This window comes from Oreochromis aureus, linkage group 17, assembly GCF_013358895.1.
Source record: "Oreochromis aureus strain Israel breed Guangdong linkage group 17, ZZ_aureus, whole genome shotgun sequence".
Lineage (NCBI taxonomy): Eukaryota > Metazoa > Chordata > Actinopteri > Cichliformes > Cichlidae > Oreochromis > Oreochromis aureus.
This window is the reverse complement of record NC_052958.1, coordinates 29,581,674-29,601,881: the sequence shown is the minus strand read 5'-3', so window position 1 is coordinate 29,601,881 and position 20,208 is coordinate 29,581,674. Positions and strand designations below refer to the sequence as shown.

The 20,208-nt window shown below is 38.3% G+C and overlaps 1 long non-coding RNA gene across 1 annotated transcript; it reads right to left on the bottom strand.

Moving 5' to 3' along the window:
• Positions 1 to 5,800: 5,800 nt before the first annotated feature.
• On the bottom strand, positions 5,801 to 7,613 carry LOC120433885. The gene is made up of 3 exons (XR_005608817.1): positions 7,543 to 7,613; positions 7,243 to 7,370; positions 5,801 to 6,011 (listed from the first exon to the last, which is right to left on the bottom strand). It is a non-coding gene; the product is annotated as an uncharacterized LOC120433885 (long non-coding RNA).
• Between the last annotated feature and the right edge of the window lie 12,595 nt (positions 7,614 to 20,208).

Genomic DNA, 20,208 nt, shown 5'->3' with positions numbered 1-20,208 from the left:
CAAATCAGCCAAAAAACAAACAAATAAACAAAATCCTACATTAATTGTTGGTATCAAAGTTTGATATATGACCATGTGAAAATACCACATTATGCCACAATGATTTGCACACCTTCTCTTTGCTCTGCTGGATTTTTTTCCGTGGCTCTGTACATTGAATTTAAAATAAATGAAACCCTGCACAGTTCAATACAAATGGAGGAATAGTGGACAGGTATCCTCACTCTTTACTGTTTTATGTACAGGACCTATACTAACTTTAAAACATGGTGGAGTTAAACACAATTCTCAGAGGTGCAATTACACAATTCAAATAAAACTGCAATACCACTGAATGTGTAGGCCCCAGATGGAGATGCTGACTCCACTGAGATCAGTTTGCGTTTAAGGAATACATAAAGAGTTTTATGTCAATACCATGTATTGTTGATTTAATCCCTGAGTCATTATGGCCTTCATCTGACTGCTGCGTTTTGGGAACAGCTTTGTGTTGCTGAATTAAAATGATTTCCTTAGTGTTAAAGCAGCATGAAATTGGTTCTGTTTGCAGGCAGTTCCTGTGACACATATTTCTTTTAAAGAGGAACACTAATCAGAAAACTCTATGTTCACCCTCTATGGAGCAACGGAGATACAAGACAAATTGGAACTCACTGTTTTGGCTCAATCATAAAAAAAATAAATAAGCAGTGACCTCATGAGATGGCCTTTAATTTTGCAAGTCCTTAAGGAACAGACTATAGCACCAATGTGTGCTTATAATATTTTTTCCAATATGAGAATTTAATTGCTTCATACTGGATAAATAAAACGAAGCAGAAATTAGATATGTTTTCTTTTACACATGATCCTTTATCTTATAGAGGTTGCATTCCTTACCGCATATTCTTTTCTGGACATAAATAGAGTATTAAAAAAAGGGATTTGCTCACTAATTTAAAAATAAATAGTTTACCATATATTGCCCTTTTTTTAACAAAAAAATGCATAAGTGTTAACTGGATGAAACTGAGGCATCACAGAAACTTCACTATTGCATCGCCAACCATTCCATAGGAATCGTTCAGTACTTCTTTTACTGGATGACGATGTAAGAAAACTTTACAAGAAATCTTGGTTAATATAGGACAAATGTTATTTTTTTATTCTGCAACAATTAAAATGTAAAACAAGTTCAGAAACTGTGCTGTGGTGCACTTTCACTCTCTCAAAAGTTTTCAAATTTCATGAACAAGGTTTTGAATGTCATGCAGCTTTTCAGGGTACTTCAACATGGATCTAAAGTAGTACTGATCTAATGCAACCAAACTGACCTTGGAAAATAATTCTGGGAAGACAGTAGTCCTATATATTATGGAGCCTTTTAAGTATTCATCATTTATTCCTGTTCACAAAGTAAAATGTATAAAACAATTAAGACCTAATTGGGTTAAAAACATAAACGTGTAACTAAGGTGTTTCCAAAATTATTATGATCTCTCCTTTTTTAAATAAATATGTGAAATGTTCTCAGTGTCAAATGTTCTTCTTGCAGACTCAGGCGATCCAATCAAATGCAACAATCCATACACTAAATGCTTCCCATGTGCCAGAATTAAAGCTGCCTTTTACTTAGCACTATCAGCCAGGTGTGCACTTTACCTTCATTATTCAAAATGAATTCATCACAAAATGCACAAAATAAAAATATAAATAATAAAAATAAATAATAATATTTACAGGAGACTCCTAAGAAAACAGTCTGCTTTAATGATAGCGTCTTTTACCCACATCTGCTATTGAGAGATTCTGAGTTTCTTAATCAGTTTTTATGTTTTTTTTGCATCAGAACTGATGATCTTTATGAACTGATCTTTTCACACAGGAGTGTGGCTGCTCCTTTTTACCCCCCATCACAGCATCTACACCCATCTCTTGCAAACCATTAACATTAGATTCATGACAAAGTTTTACAACAGGAATAATTATAGGGTTTTCTATTCTATTCTACTATATACAGTGACTGAAATCTGTAGAATTATAGGAATTATTTTATGGTTACTGTTCATAACCATCATCTTTATCATTGCATTAATTATCATTTCATCCAAGCATTTATTGAAGTTGCTGGCATTATGTTATAATTTGTATTACAGGGGTTATCATAATCAAATATTAACATGTTTATTACAGGTGCAGTTATAACCACTTTAAATCGTTGAGTTAAATCTATAATCATAAAAGCTTATATGCTGAGTATATTGCTACAGTAAAATAGTAGCTGAGCAAAGGCCTGAATGTATTCAGCTTCTTGTTGCATTTGAGTTTGCCTAGCAACAGGTGACGCAAAGAGGAAGACAAGTCCATGGGGACCTCAAAGGCCTGAGATCATCACCATATTTGGATGGATGCCAGAAAGGGGACTTCTGTGTCTGCATTTATCTGTTAGAATACATCATTGTCTGTAAAAGAGGCAAATAATGTTCTTAAGATGCAAATTACGTGCTTGTAAACGCAAGAGGGGGCGTCATAATACCCTGATATTATAAAAGCAATCTGAAGTGTATTTTTGGGCGGGGATTTACAACTGATGGTTTGCAGTTTACATCTCCCCACGCTGCGTGTATTCATTAAAAATCAATTGTTTGATCGACCTCTTCTGGACCATCATTGTTTTACTCTCGTCCTCAATTTCGGACCCATAACAAATCCTTGCTCATTCTTCTTTGTAAAACAGCTCCACAACTGCCTCAGAGGTTGTCTCAGAGAATATTGGGAGCAACAACACCATGAAGTCCAAAGAACACACCAGACAGGTCAGAGATAAAGTTATTGAGAAATTTAAAGCAGGCTTAGGCTCCAAAAAGATTTCCCAAGCCTTGAACATCCCACGGAGCACTGTTCAAGCGATCATTCAGAAATGGAAGGAGTATGGCACAACTGTAAACCTACCAAGACAAGGCCGTCCACCTAAACTCACAGGCTGAACAAGGAGAGCGCTGATCAGAAATGCAGCCAAGAGGCCCATGGTGACTCATGAGGAGCTGCAGAGATCTACAGCTCAGGTGGGGGAATCTGTCCATAGGACAACTATTAGTCGTGCACTGCACAAAGTTGGCCTTTATGGAAGAGTGGCAAGAAGAAAGCCATTGTTAACAGAAAACCATAAGAAGTCCCGTTTGCAGTTTGCCACAAGCCATGTGGGGGACACAGCAAACGTGGAAGAAGGTGCTCTGGTCAGATGAGACCAAAATGGAACTTTTTGGCCAAAATGCAAAACGCTATGTGTGGCAGAAAACTAACACTGCACATCACTCTGAACACACCATCCCCACTGTCAAATATGGTGGTGGCAGCATCTTGCTCTGGGGGCACTTCTCTTCAGCAGGGACAGGGAAGCTGGTCAGAGTTGATGGGAAGATGGATGGAGCCAAGTACAGGGCAATCTTGGAAGAAAACCTCTTGGAGTCTGCAAAAGACTTGAGACTGGGGTGGAGGTTCACCTTCCAGCAGGACAACGACCCTAAACATAAAGCCAGGGCAACAATGGAATGGTTTAAAACAAAACATATCCATGTGTTAGAATGGCCCAGTCAAAGTCCAGATCTAAATCCAATCGAGAATCTGTGGCAAGATCTGAAAACTGCTGTTCACAAACGCTGTCCATCTAATCTGACTGAGCTGGAGCTGTTTTGCAAAGAAGAATGGGCAAGAATTTCAGTCTGTAGATGTGCAAAGCTGGTAGAGACATACCCTAAAAGACTGGCAGCTGTAATTGCAGCAAAAGGTGGTTCTACAAAGTATTGACTCAGGGGGCTGAATAATTACGCACACCCCACTTTGCAGTTATTTATTTGTAAAAAATGTTTGGAATCATGTATGATTTCCGTTCCACTTCTCACGTGTACACCACTTTGTATTGGTCTTTCACCTGGAATTCCAAAAACATTGATTCATGTTTGTGGCTGTAATGTGACAAAATGTGGAAAAGTTCAAGGGGGCCGAATACTTTTGCAAGCCACTGTATATTATATTTTCTAATGAATTTTGTTGAACCTACAGCTAAATGTTTTTCACATATATCTGTAGGTTTTAGTTTAGTTTTGATTAACTATAACAACCCTGTTTACAACAGTAGGATGTCACAGGCAATCTCCCTGTTGCATAGCTGGAATTCAACAAATTGAAATGAGAAGCATCAGTACATTTGCATGGAATTCTGATGTAGATGATCAAGCATGTGGTTGATTGTCAGTATAAATATTATTAGGATATTTGGTCTGCTGTAAAATCTGATGCTCTGAGTCCTTTCCATTTCTCTTTAATTCAGTTAGCAGGAAGTTTCAAGTTTAAGCTGTTGTAGTTGGCATAATAAAAGATCTGGATTATCCTTTCAACACCGTGCCATTGCTACTGGCATAAGACAAGTGCTAATTTAGCAAAGGCAGGGACAAGAAAAGGTAAAAATTCCCCCCACCCACTCCCGGTAAATTGCACCGTTTATGAATTATTAGCCATGAGAGTAACTCACCTTAGTCTTATTGCATGATTAAAAGTAATTTTATCCTCTGTGTTTGCTACTTTTGCCACTAAAATGTTATAAAATACCAAATACCAAATATAACAAATATGATTTAAATAGAATTCAGAGGGGTGCATGACCATTACCTGGAAAGAACTTTCAGAACAACTTGAGTTTAACTGTAGTTGAGTTCACCATGTGACAAACAGGGGGAAATAGGGTGACCTGTTTATTGTTTGTGACATAACTAGTTTTTTTGCATGAGAAATGTTCCATGTGTACCAAAAAAGAGAAAACAATTCAAAGTTCATGGTCTGTTCACAAAGTTTTCAATTCTACTTACATTTTGCTAGAATGTTCTTCCAAGCAACTTAGTAGCAACAAATAACAACACAGTGCAGTTTTGAAGAAATATAAATATGCACAATACATTCTGCTGGGATTTCTTCATTGCCACAAACAAACCTATTTTGGCTTTTGAAATATGACTAATTTTGTTGGGGTAGATTATTTTCATCACACTGCAGCTCTGTGCTGAGCCAAACATGTAGCTGTTTCTTGATTGATGGAATATGGCGTATGCACGGTCATATTACCGTTGTGACAGCTGGCTCCGTTTGAGTAATTGCTTGCTCGTGTATCTTCTTTTATGAATAATTGGAGGATTTCTTTGTCAGCAGGGTTCACTTTGTGCCCATTTTGACTGTTTGAGTTTGTTTGAGGAGGCTGGATGTGTTCTGCCATGTATCTATCTGGGAAAAAAAAACAAAAAAACGCAAGTAGTTGTGTGGGTTTGTGCACATGTGCAGACTGCATGTGTGGGTGGATGTACTGTCAATACAGAATATATTAAACCAACAGATTGTTGTGAGCAGTAACATCATCATTTAATGAAGCTATCTGCTTGCTGGCTGTTCTGTGGCGGTACGCTAATGGTATAATTCCAAAAATAATGTGAAAATGAAACTGGGAAGACATCTGGTTTCTGTGTGTAAATTGTTTTTCTTAATTCATGCTATACATATAAAAATACAGTATGGCCCTTCAATGCAACACAAGACTTAAATATGCTAGTTGTCTTAATGTAGTGGGATAGCTTTCACTAAAGTTGGATTCTGGAAACTTCATGTTAATGAGAATGATTTACAGTACATTCACACAAACATCCTATGCAAATATGAACATAAGGGCTGAGGCAAATGGAAATATGAAAATACTTCAATTTTTATTCTCACTGAAAAAATGTGTGCATGCTCAGAGGTGTTTTGTCTTAACGTGGGAGTAGTAAGGCCACTGAAGGCAGGTGCTAACAGCAGCAGCTATAATGAAACTTCACCTGTTTTGATTTCCTATTTAAGCACCAATAGAGGCAGTAGCAGTTGAGGCTCCCTGTGCCTGATCGCCTCATTAAAGAGCCATAAAGCAGTTTGACACTCACAGGATGCCAATCCATCATAGCTAGGCCACTTCTGATAGGGGGGAAACCTCTGGGGGAGGAAAGCTGCAATGGCTGGAAGGAAAGGAAAAAAAAAACAGTCCATGTCAAACTGAGCTGTCGTCTGGTGAGCTGAGATGCCAACACCCCTGAGGCGGCAGAGCTGGATCCAGATCCAGTAGCCGACTAACACGTCCCACAAACTCATGAGCGAGGCAATTAGCAGGAGCCCCTGTGGATAGCACATTCCTCTCCCAATGATTGTTTCCCTCCCCAACCCCCTCTTTCGTTTTCGTTTTGTCTTTCCGTCTCTTAAAATTCCTCTGCTTTTTTGCCAGTCCAGTGCTTACAATTCAGCTGTCATTTCAGTGCAGCGGTGGTTGTCTCCCCAAGCACAGTTGTGTGGCCTGTTGTTGTCTAACAGCAATGTTCCCAGTTACTCTAATTACCTCTGCAGGAAAATAAAAAGAAATAAAATTTCATTTGGGTAGCCAATTAACAAAATGGGAAGTTAAGGAGGAAATTCAGTTTGTAATTAAGTTGTCAACCATCTCATCATTTTGTGCTGCATTTTTTTTTTTTTTGAGTAACACTTGCTAGTTAAAAGTTAAAAAGCATATATCGGTTTTGCATACACTCATGATGGGAATTTTAATGATTTCTTTGAACTGTTTTTTTCCCATGGTGAAATGATTGTACAACATACATATTTTAATAACTTAAAAAAACAGTTTGGTGCACAAATTTGAATGTATTTTGGATTTAATCTAATCAATGCAGGGAACAAAATTATACATACAGACTCAAATATACACATATGCCCCCACCAAAGTTTGGATAAATGTCCCGTAGCAAGTTGTACCTCATTCAGATGCTTTTGATCGCCATTAACAAACTTCTTGAATAATTCTGGCAAGATATTTGACCACTCTTCTTGGCAAAAGGGGTAGACTTCATTTAAATTGGTTGATTTCTTGGCATGGAACCAGCTTTTATACATCTTCCACAAAAGTGGGTTTAGGTTGGGGCTTTGAGAAAGCCCTACCAGAATCTTAATGTCATCCTGCTTTATCAATTCCAAAACCAGTTTTGATGTGATTGGGATAATGAATCATGAAATTGATGAGGGACACCCAACTGTGTCAATGTTTCAACTGTCTGGCTGTTGATTTGAGGTGAATTTGATGACTTTAGAAATATCTATATATCTATATGTATAAACATAGTTGAGCTTTAAGGTGGATTAGGTGCTTCTTTCTTGGTCAACACTCTCTCAGTCAATGCCAATGCCAGAATAAAAATTTACCTCAGAGTAGACTGTTATACTAGTTTTCCAGCTGTTTGAGCCTTGGTGGTTCCTGGGTTTATCCTGAGTATCCTAGCCAATTTCCTCTCATCTTAGGGTGACAGTTTAAGTCTTCTTCCAAACCTTGGCTGTCACGGCGAGTGAGAGGGGCCGTGTGGAAATTAAAGGAGGATCCAAATGCAGGCACTTGTACAGGTGAGAGGGTGGTTTATTAAACACAAAGGAAATGGACAAACAGCAAACGGAGAACTGAACTATACTGGGTAAACTAAACTACGGAGCCTGAACAAGAGCACAAACCTGAACACGAATAGCAGGAGACGGAATGATGGAAGACGGCAGGGAAACACACAGAATGAAACAGGGTGGATACGCAGCTGGGAGTAATTAACAAGACGAGACAAGGGAGGTAAACTGAACACACTCACATGAGACGCAGACCTTCACAATAAAACAGGAAACAAGAACAGTACACCGAGACGCAGACCTGACACTGAGAGACAGACAGAGAACGACACATGGAACCTGAACTAAACTAAACGTGAGATGCAACTAAGAACCATTCCTTAAACACAAATAAACAGAAACATGAAACTAATAATAGACATCATCATAATCATCACCACAACAAGAGAACAATAAAACAATCCCAGATGCAAAATAAACCAAAGCATAATAAACTCAAAATACTGGGTCCAACGGACCCAGAACCGTGACATTGGCATTACGCTGACACATCTGTCACAGTGTTTACAGTTGTTTGAAATGAAGATCTTGGAGTCTGCAGTTGTCTTGAAATGGGGACCTCCTTAATTTATGTAAATCCACAATCCTCCTTATTAAATCTTCACTGAGTTCCTTTGACTTTTCTATTGTTCTGAGTGCTGGTCAGTCTAATGAACACTGTCAAAGAAATCTTTTATATGCTGGCAAAGACAAACTACCAGTACCAGTAGTTTAGTCAAACACTAGCATTAAGCTTATAGGCCTTTGGTTTGTCAAATTAAAAGACACCTTATAATATATTTGTACCAGTTGGAGGGCACCAAATCATGGTTGACCTTGCTCCTCCAAGGAATAAAGGATTTACCCTACCTGAACTATAAGACAAAGGATGAACGTGTTTATCTGATTAACTCACACCATCTGCTTGGAGATTTGAGCTACAAAAATTCTGCACTTTGGCTTCTAATACACTGAGAGAAACTGATATTCTTACAGCAACAGATGAAAATATATGAAATTTGTTTTGCTATTCTGTTACTTTTGCTTTCTGTAGAGTACTATGCATGTGTTTTATATAAAAAACATGTGATTTAATCTTTCAACCCACAGTGAGCAGCAGTAGTACTTCAGCAAAATATACAAACAGTTAACAACCAGCTGGGGTATCTACCTACATTAACAGATGAATACTACTTGTTTAGGATCATACCAAAGGTAAAACAGCACATACTTGAGTAAAATAACCATTACTACAACCAAATGCTTGTGTGTGTTGGATGTTTGAAGTATGGAACTTTATTAGACTTTATGGTCTTTATTACATTATTAGATGTTGATACTGTATGTTGTAGCCATGTCTCAGAGCACTCTTGCCCTATTGGAGCTTTTTGAAAGCTCATATTGCTTGAACGTTTGCTTAACAAAGTTAAAGTGCATAATCGATGGCCACAAAATAACTCCAGTGTCTAACCTATAAACTATTTCATTTCTATCAAAGTATGATTTATGGGCATGGTTTTCACATTATCAAACAATGACAAGAAACAAACACGCACCAACACACATACACACTTCTCCCTGAGGATAATATTTTTACATTGACGATATTCTGACATCAGTAACCCCCAAACTAAAAGGCATTCATTTTTTTCTCTACCGCACATGTTCACTGAAGCAAAGCTCAACTTTTTCAGCTCCATATTTCAGCCATGATGGTTTTAGCAGATTCTGACTTTGGTGAAAAACCCATAATGGTGTATTTATAACGATATATGCATGTTGTAACATTTACATGAAAAAATTCATTGTTTTTTTAATGTTACATCTGTTCAGTTGAACAGTTCACTACCAACAACATTAGTAGGGGAACCAGACAAACTGAAAAAAAGTGTTCAGTGTCTCATTTGCAGGCTGGATTTCATCAATAGAGTGAAAGTTATGTCTATAGGGACTTCCTGTTTTTCTCTGCTAGTCAGAAAATCAGAAGAAATACATTTGATACAAAAATGTCTCAGAACCTGAGGGGCAAGTGGTAAATATGTAATTCCTGCCTCTGCACTGACACTGTAGGATAGCATACTGCTTTGAAAAACAAAGAGTGGCCTTTTTTCCCCAGCCCTGCACATGCTGTGATATTAATAAATGTCCTTGATCATTTCCCACAGTGGGATCTTGTTAACCTATGCACCACACTTAATCAATCTTTAGAAAAACAAACTATGCCACCATGTAAGTACTTTACCTTAGAATATACTGCAAGACTGTGCATTTTTTTTTATCTTAACACACACACACATAGAATATAGATAGACGTATAGCTAGATAGAAGGATAACGTTAGATTTTTTTAATATACTGTATATATATGTGTCTCTGTGTTAGCTAATACTAGCAGCTGTCGACTCCAGATTAAACTCTACCTTGGTTTACTTGCTCAGGTGAGAGCTGAGAAGTTTTTATTTCTATTAAAGAATGAAAAAAAAGTTTTGAGTAGGTTTACAGTTTGTTTTTAGCTCATGCATTTGCTAGATGTCTATCAAGGAGATGTCCGACTAAGGGATGACGATGGGCACACTAATCAGTAAGAAAACCTTTGTCAACATTTTGAGTTGGTAAAATTAACAAAAAGTATTTTTTCAATTCATAAACTCATTGCATTAATAAACATAAGTAATAACACACTATAAATATTTATCAACTACCAATAACTAGGTTTTTATTGATTGTTAACAATAGGTATATGTAATTATTGATTGGATACACACATACACACACATACAGTTGCCGTTAGAAACTATTTTTATATACTGCACCACATGCATTGCATACAACTTGATTACTGAGCTATTACAGCACTCATGACCTTAAGCAGATTAGATGGAATAAATGCATTTTTGTATAGAGAGCATTTCCATTTAACAGCACTCAGGTGTGCTTGTAAAAATGCAGCTTACTGTGGGTCATCGCACCCAGCTCCGTGGGAAGAAATCTAACCAAAGTGGTGATAAAAAAAAGAAAGAAAAGAAAAGGAAAAGAAGAGGAGGAGGATTGGTTCCTTCTGACTGAACACACTGTGATATATTCATCAATAGTGCTGAAACCATGCAAGCAAGGCCGCAGATAGTTTAGCTGTTCTATTCTTGGCAAGGCAGATAGTGCCCCTCTTGTTAAATTCATCTGTCAATGCTATTGGAGAAGAAGATAAGAAGTGGAGTGACCCCACATGGAATCAGTCAAACTCATATCGATCACTCTTGCCTTCATTTCAGCTGGATGGTTAAAAATGATTAGAGTTCCGGAACTGAAGTTAATTCTCAGGGATTGGCTCTCTATAACAAGAGTCTGACATAATCGTTGCAAATGATCTCGCACTCTCGTGCTATCAAATCCAGCTCCCCTCACAGGCAGAAGTTTAATCAAGGACTATTTGTCATTGTTTAAGATTTGCATTACCCCTATCTGCTAAAGTCTGACACTGCGTGTCCAGGCAAGGATACTTTTATGACTTTTTTTGTCCACCCTCTGGAAAGTAAAATGAAAGATCAAAATGTGGTTTTAATGTTTTTTGTTTAATATTTTTTTGAGCTGCATAAACTGAATGTTGTTATTATTATTAAGTCATTGCATGACTCAACAGTTTTATAGTGTTGCTTTGGTAGCGGACAAAAGTCTTACTGAGTTTTAATAAGCATAAAAACAAAACAAAGAAAATATGGATGTAACATTTGCAGATTGGGGGAGGGGGGGACGCATCAGAGGCTCTGTCAGCAGCAGCACGCTGGTTAAAAATGGGGGAAAAAGATTACTTTCTTGTGTAGAGCAAACTGCAAATGACTGTTGAAGATGACCCTCCACTGAAAGAAAAAAATGTTAGTCGACAGTGCTACAGTGAAACATGGGTATCTGGAGCTGTTCAAATATTTTGCAGATCCCCTGACTAGAACTGAATGAAAGTCAATGAAAACCAAAAAAGCCCAATTATCTGTTCCAGTTCTGTTTCTTCCTCCAGTGTATTACTCCACAGGTATCGCCATTGGAGTTGTCATAGCTGCTCTTGGATGTTCACAAAAAAGGATGACTGCAATGATTCAACTCACTTAGTAGCAAAAACAAATGTAAGTCTCTTCAAATGTCATAGCGTGGAACTCAGCACTCACCACTACAATTTGAATATATTCATGTAAAGCAAGGACCAATGACTTGCATCCATCCAAGCTCACAGCTGAAGAGCGGTGTGTTTTAGTAATTGTGCTTCACTTCAATTTCTCTTTAGGATTTAAAAAATATGTAGAAGTAAACATGAGACAAGTGGTTACAGAGTGCAGAGTCGGGGGAACGTAATGGAAAGAAGAGTTACATTCATTAGCAAGACAAACCTTTGAATATTTTGACTATTTTCATTCAAATCACATTCTATAAGTCATAGTCATTTCACAGCCACATCCATTGGAGCTCGCTGTTACAGTGCAGAATGCCGCTGCAGTATTCTCCTGAATGATGTCATCAGAATGGCGTCACCCATCGGGCAATTCCTCCACATCAGCGCTGATATATGAGGAGGAGAAGAAGTCAAAACCAGAAGCGATGATTTTCTCCAAAGCCTCATTTTTTCAGCCTTTTGTAGCACCTCCCTCTTTATAATCTGTGAATCGCTGAGCTTCTGTATTGATAGCTCATCAAACTGGCGGGAAAAACAAATGCGATCCTGCAGTAGTGCTAGTCCTGAACCTGGCTAAATTGGAGGGTTACATCAGGAAGGGCATCTGGTGTAAGATCTGCAACAAACCAAACATTCAAATGGTGCTGCTATGGTGACACCTTGAGAAATATCGGGTCATAAGTAAGATATGACCCCTGAGCGAATGTTATTTTTCACTTGCTCCCTTAATGAGTTGATTTTGTGAAAGTCAGCTGCAGATTTTTGATTAACTGTAGACACTTAAGATAGGGTCTGTTAAAACAAGCTCTGCAGAACTGCTCCAAGAAGTTCTGAAGCTGGAAGGAAATTTAGGTTTTGGGCATGAAGGGGACATACGATCTGATGGGTTGAGCAGTACAGAGTTGGTAAAGTAAAGAAAGTAAACTGAGCAGACTTGGCAAATGGCCTTTAGCTTGCAAACATAAAAAAAGAAAGAAAAAAAAAAAGCATATGCTAACACTGCTGGCCTCTGCTATCAGGGAGAAAATCTTAAAATCCACTGCCTGTTACAAAAACCACAATTATAGATGTGACCTCTTGTTCTGTTTTGGATGGTGCCCGAAGACTATAAAAGTGAACATTATTAGCCATAACTTAGCAAGAACGAGTTTAAATTTTCAAAACTGATGTATGAATAATGAATAATGTTTGTATGCAGGTTGAAGGTGGAACAATGGCAAGCACTTAAATCTGTATTGTAATGGCCCACCCACTGTCATGGAAGCCTGTTCACTTTGTAGATCTATCAGCTAATAGACCTCACAGGGGGGGGTTCCATCTTACAAATTCTGGCATGTTCTCTCCCTATCACACAGGCACTCTCTCACTTTCTCTTTCTCACTGTTTTCCTCCCCTTAGGTCCATTTGTGATGCCACTTTCAGCAACATCACAGTAAAATTTTTCATGAATTTCTGACTCATCTGTTGTTTCAGAGTAGCCACACCCCCTTGCCCTTATTACCACCACATAAATCAATATGCTGAAATTAACTCACTATCTAGTGCACAACACTCACAGGAGACTTTATTAGGTACACATTGCTAGTTCCGGATTGGACCCCCTGTTGCCTTGAGAACTGCCTTAATTCTTCATGGCACAAATTTAACAAGGTGCTGGAAACATTCCTCTGAGATTCTGGTCCATATTGACATGATAGTATCACACAGTTGCTGCAGTTTTCCATGATGTTATTCTCCCATTCCACCACATCCCGAAGGTGCGCTAATGGATTGAGATAAGTGTGACTGAAAAGGCCATTTAAGTACAGTGAACTCATTGTCATTTTCAAAACACCACTTTCAGACAATTGGAGCTTTGTGACATCCTGCTGGAAGCAGCCATTAGAAAATGGACACACTGTGGTCATAAAGGGATGAAAATGGTCAGCGACAAAACTTAGGCAGTCTCTAGCATTTAAATGATGTTTAGTTAGTAGTAAGGGGCCCAAAGTGTGCCAAGAACACACTACCAGCAGCAGCCTGCACCTTTGATAGAAGCAAAACCATCTGAATGTGGCAACAGAGATTGACGCTCATCAGACTAGGCAATGTTTTTCCAATTTTCTATTGTCCAGTGTTGTTTCATGTTCTTGGGTAACAGGAATGGCACGTAGCATGGTCTTCTGCTGTTAGATGTCTTGTACAGAGATGCTCTTCTGCATACCTTGGTTAGAATGGACTGATTCTTATATAGCTCTTTTCTACTCTCCCGGAGTAGCGCTGTATACAACATGCCTCATTCACCCATTCATACATGCAAACTGACCAACATCATCGGATACTAACCCCAAGATACAACTTGGAGTTAATATATTGCCCCAAGATATTTAGCATGCATCTTTCAAACTTACACCCAGCATTTCATCTTGACCATGTCTACATGTGTAAATGCATTTAGTTGCTGCCTTGTGATTAGTTGATTAGATTTTTGTATTAATGAACAGTTGAACAGGTGTTGTGCTGTTCAAAACAGCAACTATACATTTCATCCGATCTACGGTGTAATTCAATGCTGTCAACAAAAAGTGGTCTACAGATGTTTTACACTACATCCATCGACTGAGACCATCATGCATCCTCACATAATTCAGTAGAGCAGTACCTTGTCTCTTCATTTGTCTGAGCAGCAGGGTTTTTTAAATGCTATTAAACCTGACACCTAGTTGATACTTTGCTCACTGATAAATACAATGTATTGGCAACTAATTGAAGATTAGTACATCCAAGCACAATTGCTGCTGCAGTTTTCATTGTGCTTTTATAGGGAGATATAGTTCAATCAAAGTTTGTTGTAAGTTAATTAATAATTCTCTTTATTAATGTGGAGGGATATGGCTCAATGACTATGCTACTTTTGTCCAAGTACACAAAGTAGCTTAAATATGGTGCAAGTGTTTGGACATTAAATTAGCTTTATTATGTAGGAGTGATGCATCCCTGTAGTGTCTGAACTTTGCTAACAACTGTCTGCATTTTTTCTCTGCTTACTGCACTTTGTAGATGAGTGAATGAGTAAAGTAGTTGCCAGTTCAAAAAAGCCCTCATCTTCTTTTTCTTCTTTTTTATTCACCCGTATGCACTTCCATTATTCATTCCCTGAGTACCACCAGTCCACCATTGTTTCATCACCAGATTCTCTTTGTCTGTTATGTTTGAGCTTTCCAACCATTTGATTTTATCTGCTACCTTTGAACTTAACCTTGACCTGATCCTCTTTGCCTCGTGTGTCTGCTTTAGTTTAACCTACCGCTTTCCAGTGTGTGTATTTGTGTCTGCTTTCTGAGCAACCCCAAAAAGTTATCAATTGTGATTTTGTTTATATCAGTACCTAATTGTGCCTTTATAGTGTGCAGAGATATAATACATAAATAATCCTAAAAGGATGATCTGAAGAGCTTGGTTAAGAGCTTGGTTATCATAATAACTCAGGAACTTTTGTTCCTGAGTTATTATATGACTCATTTCTCCATGTAGTCAGCTACAAGGTCTGATTTCTAACCTGTACCTGAGGTGTTTGTCCAATATGAGCTATCTCAGAGGACACGTCAAGCCAGGCAATGGCTCTGGTTTCCAGTTCTGTCTTTCCCAAAATTAGCAATCCAGTGGTGTCACCTCTCAGCCTTTGCTGCCATCACCAGGTCCAGACTTCAAAAGGATTCCTCTGTTGCCACTGAATGCCAGCTTGAGCCATTGAAGGTCTTCTCCCTCATCAATTTGCTCCAGAGGGGCTCTTCCTTTGTCATCAGGTGCAGTGTTTCCAGTTAGCATGAGTAGTTTCACCTGTGTTTACCTAGTTTTTCACATCCAGGAGGCTGCTGTAAAAAAAAGAGTGTCCCCTGCACAGTGTTCCCTTGTCCACTCAAGCCCCTGCTGTCTTTTTCTTCTTTATTAGTCTCTTGTGATAGATTCTGTATTTCCCCTGCAGTTCTTTTTGTTTATGTACCCTACCCTTTCCCCTTTGGTAGATGGGGTAGGCTGCAGCTCCCCCCGTGACCCTGATAAAGACAAGCAGAAGTGAATGGATGGAAGGATGGTTGGATATTAGAAAGTAAAAAAACAAAAGAAACCTGCTGATCAGCAGAATAATGCATGAATCATCTATAATGGATTGCTCTGATAAAGTTAACACCTGTGTTGTCAGTTTAAGTGATTTCACCACCCTGAACTGATTCCCAAAAGGTTTGAACATTAACTAAATCACAGGTCTGTTAAAGAAAATGGAGAAAGTCAAGCCTAAAATGAGGTCAAATTAACTGTGATTCTTCTCAACTAATGCTACTTTTTCAATTTTTAGATTCTTCATTAGATTGTCATGGATAACCATGTAAGGTCTTTTCTAGTAATCTAAATGATTTTCATATCAAAATAGATTTCAAATCAATTCCACTCAAAATAAGTCTCTGTATCAAGTCATGTGACTCAGGTAGCAGAGCGTTGAGGGGCCATTTGAAGAAATTAAACACAAAAGCTTGGGGTTATTGAAAAGTAGAAACAATGGTGTTGATGATGTAACAGTACTATACTATTCAATGTGTTTTTTGTCAGCTAGTTTCTAGCTTTCTTCCAGTTTTGTCAATTTTGTGTAATTCTGACGTATCAAGACGTATACCTTAAATAACTTAAGAGCAAAAAACTGTTTTTAGTTGGTAATGCTCTGTTTGTATTATGATTACACTGGTAAGGTGTTCCTCTTACCCAAATAGAGCACAGCAATGAATGAGGGCACAGCTTCAGTACATTATGGGATGATAAGGCAGGCAGCTGAGAAATAACTAAGAAAGGAAAGCACTGGGCTGGATGTAGGAAAACACAATGGCAGAGGCAGGGGTTTCTATCTGGCACTTCTGTGCTGTTTTGCGCGTCAGTTCAAAGGCTGCATCCTCTGGCAGTCCATATTTCAAAACCAAGCATATCAGACCAGGTTGACAGACCTGTCCTCTACTAAAGGCTTTAAAATTGGAGGAAATTGCTGTACCTTTTGCAGCTCATTGTGCAATGGCTACTTGTTTAATGGTGCATTCAGAAGGTCCTTGTCAACATGGGGAAGTCAGGAAATAAGTTGCCAAGTCACATTTATCAGGTCTTTGCATCCAGGATTTTAATCATTTAGTAGTAAATACATCACCTGTACTGCAAAGTATCAAAGCAAATGTCACAAATAAATCACAGTTAATCCTCATCTATCTACCTCTCTCTCACACACACACACATGCACACACACAGATGCTCATAATTTAAACTTGTGATTTTGCACCATACGTCTGCATGTTGTCAGGCTGTTACAGTACAATTTGCTAATACGTTACCTTTTTTAATGACCTTTGCTTCCACTAACACTGTACTTCCATCAAAAGAACTCTATACCTGGGAGAAGTTTATGCAGTGCGGGGGACTCAGTGTGAGAAAAAAAGAGAAAAAAAAATTACTTTCTTGTTATCCAAGCCAATGTCCAGCTGGGCCACAGACCCACACTTTGCTCTTGTACTCAAAATACAGCCTCTATGCCTATGGCACCATTGGGTGTGCTTTTTTATATGTCCCGGTCCCTTTATCCTCACAGTATCTAAAAACCTAAAACTGCACCATAGAAAGACAGAGGTCGGGGCATTGGGTTTCAGATTCGTTCATGCTGCTATTAGAGTAGTTGTTTGAGACACTCCAAGTATGCTTAATAAATATGAAAAGTTAATGTTACACCAAACTGGGGAGAAAAAGAGATTTAAGCAAACTAAATTCCAGCCTGATCTTGTCCCATCAGACACTTTACATTTGGTCAAAGCTACTGGCATCACATAGATGCACACTAGGTGTCCCATTGGTGTATGTGCCATGACTCAGCTTCAACAGACAAACAATTATTGGTGTCGCCTTGGAACACAGTGCGGTGCTTTGCTTTTCAGTGTGAACGTTTAATGTTGCGATGTGGCATATTTTAACTGTAACACTAATATTTTCATAAACTAAGTGTCTTTGGATTCCCTAACATAACCACCAACTGAAAGCAAAAGCAAGTAAAAATAAAGCAAAGCAGATTTCAGCAACTTCCCAAACAAGACACAAAGCCTGGTCTCCTGGCTGATAAACTCTTGATTTGCATAACAGCAGTGCTTGATGCCGAGGGATGAAGACATACTGTCAGTTCTGAGTTTCTTTTTATTGTATTGTACACATAGTGAAGCACATGAAATGGTGACTTCTTTGAAATTCAGTGCTACTGATGGTTGTACCTTAATGGCATGTAATTGGTATGCCTACATTATTTCCAGTGGTTGTCATATTAAACAAATAAGGTAACAGGATGAGATGTTTTGCTTTGACTCACTCAGGGCAAGAACAACGCAGTGTGAAGGGTGAACATAACATCATGAGTTGATATTCAGACAAAGTGATAGAGGCTGCACCCTAGCACCACCCCTGCGGGTCCTCTCAGAGTCCCACTGACTTCTCTTGATAATAGTGTCAGCCGGTGATTGACATTTGCTAATTTCTCATTTTTGCTTTGCAAGTTTAAGGACGGTATAAAGCTTGAGGCTCTAAGCAGGAGTCCATGTCAATGACAGTCCCTGCTGGGACAAAACCAGTTCATTTAGACCCCGTCTAAATCATACATCCTTGGCTCTGGTGAGTCTAATTGGGTAAGTAAATTTGACCGAAAATCATTGGAAAAAAGAATTTACTATGAGCATTAATGTTGAAACCCTCACGAGCTCTTAATTTCTACCATTTTTGCTACCCAGGTACAAGTGAGTTGGTATATCATATTCTTTTATTACAGCTAAACGAAAAGAGAGCAACCATTTAAAATGAGCCATTGCCTCTGGTTATTCCACCAGTTTCAGTATTTGTAGCCATTTTCTCTAATTGTTGTAGTCAATTTAGGTACAGTACACCACTTAATTAGGATTAATTTGTTTTTGTTGCACAAACCTATTTCTGGTTTTAAATAACTGTCATTAAAGTTGTAGCAAAGAAAACTTTCATAATATATACTAAAATATAACCAATGGCTTGGTAATGGTTATAGGAGACCATTATAAGCACTGACATGGTTATTTATTCTCAGTGTTTTGAAGTCATATTGAAGCCTTTTATTGAACTTCCATTCATTTATACCATTGCACTCAACCTCTTTAAGCCATTTGATTTCCCATTCTAGATTATTTATAGTGAGCAGAAGACATCAATTGTAAAGGTTGACAGCTGTATTGTATGAAGTTGGTAATTCACCTAGCGAGTGTGCTCTTTCCATAAACTTCACTGCTCAGTAAAAAGCCGCCCCCGCTCTGCCTTCCTGTTGAAAAACCAATTTAGTCCAAGAAAGCCAATGTAAAACTGAAACTTGGCATGCAACTATACAAAAGAAAAACTGGTTACTTACAGAATAAAATGGCTTTGATATTGTCAGGCTAATGAATTGTGCTTCAAATTTCAGTTCATACAAGTGCGTTCAAAAGAAGAATGTTACTCTAAAGTGCAGGAATTTGTGTTTGCAGACATGTCTCCATTCTGGAGAGCAATGGTAGGACCCAGTAAAGAACGGTGTATCAGATATTCTCATATTTGTGTTGTTCCTGGATTAAGATTACATCTAACCAATCACACTGTTATAATGTCATAGCTTTGGAAAAATTCAAGGAAAGAAAATCTAAAACAGGAGGCAGATCATTTCAGGATTAGGGTTGTGTGTTGGGATGTGATGACTGCTACAGGTTATGGGGTTAGAGCTACAGTGTTGGTGTGTGGTGTGATGATGATTCATGTCACGAAACTATGACATCACTACAATGGGACTGGTCACTCGCACTGTTGAACTTGGATCAATATTAGTTTTGTTGACCCAGGAAAAGCACCAATGTGACGATATCAGATCGCTTGTAAAGAATGGAAAAAGCTGATGGTAATTTAGATACAATATAAATAGAGGAGTTGGGGTAGAGACAGGTTGCCAAGTGGCTTGCAGCTACACAGTCAACATGGACAGACCAACGCAGACCAACAGTCCATTCTGTATAGCATTTCCCAATTGGATCTAAGCTCTTTGTAAGACCTGTAAAGCACAAGGCACACTGTTTATCTCACCTGTAAATAATACACAATTAGTAAAATGTTACAAACTCAAAACTAATAACATATTTATAAGTAACCTAAACATTAAAACTTTGGTCAAATGTCTATGTGTGTCATTGTCTGACAATGCAATGTTTCTGTGCAGTGTATTTATTTGACAGTCAGCTTGATCCATTTTTTTCTGAAAGCCTTGTTACGTTGCGTGTAGAGGTGCTCAAAGATGGTGGCGTGCTGTATCTCTGAATTTCAGGTGCATGTTCTGTCCCATCCCTGTGCCACAAATAGTTTTGCATTGAAGAACTGTTTTGACAATTGCAATGACAAGTATTATATAAGATTCTGACAACATGATAGAAAATGTTGGGACTGAGATGGTTTAAATTATCAGCTCTTAAGCTATTTTTTTTCTTATTAGTATTATCTGAGATCTTTTTCGTTCTACAAGCAAAGCAAATGTTGCCACAATCTCCAACTGCC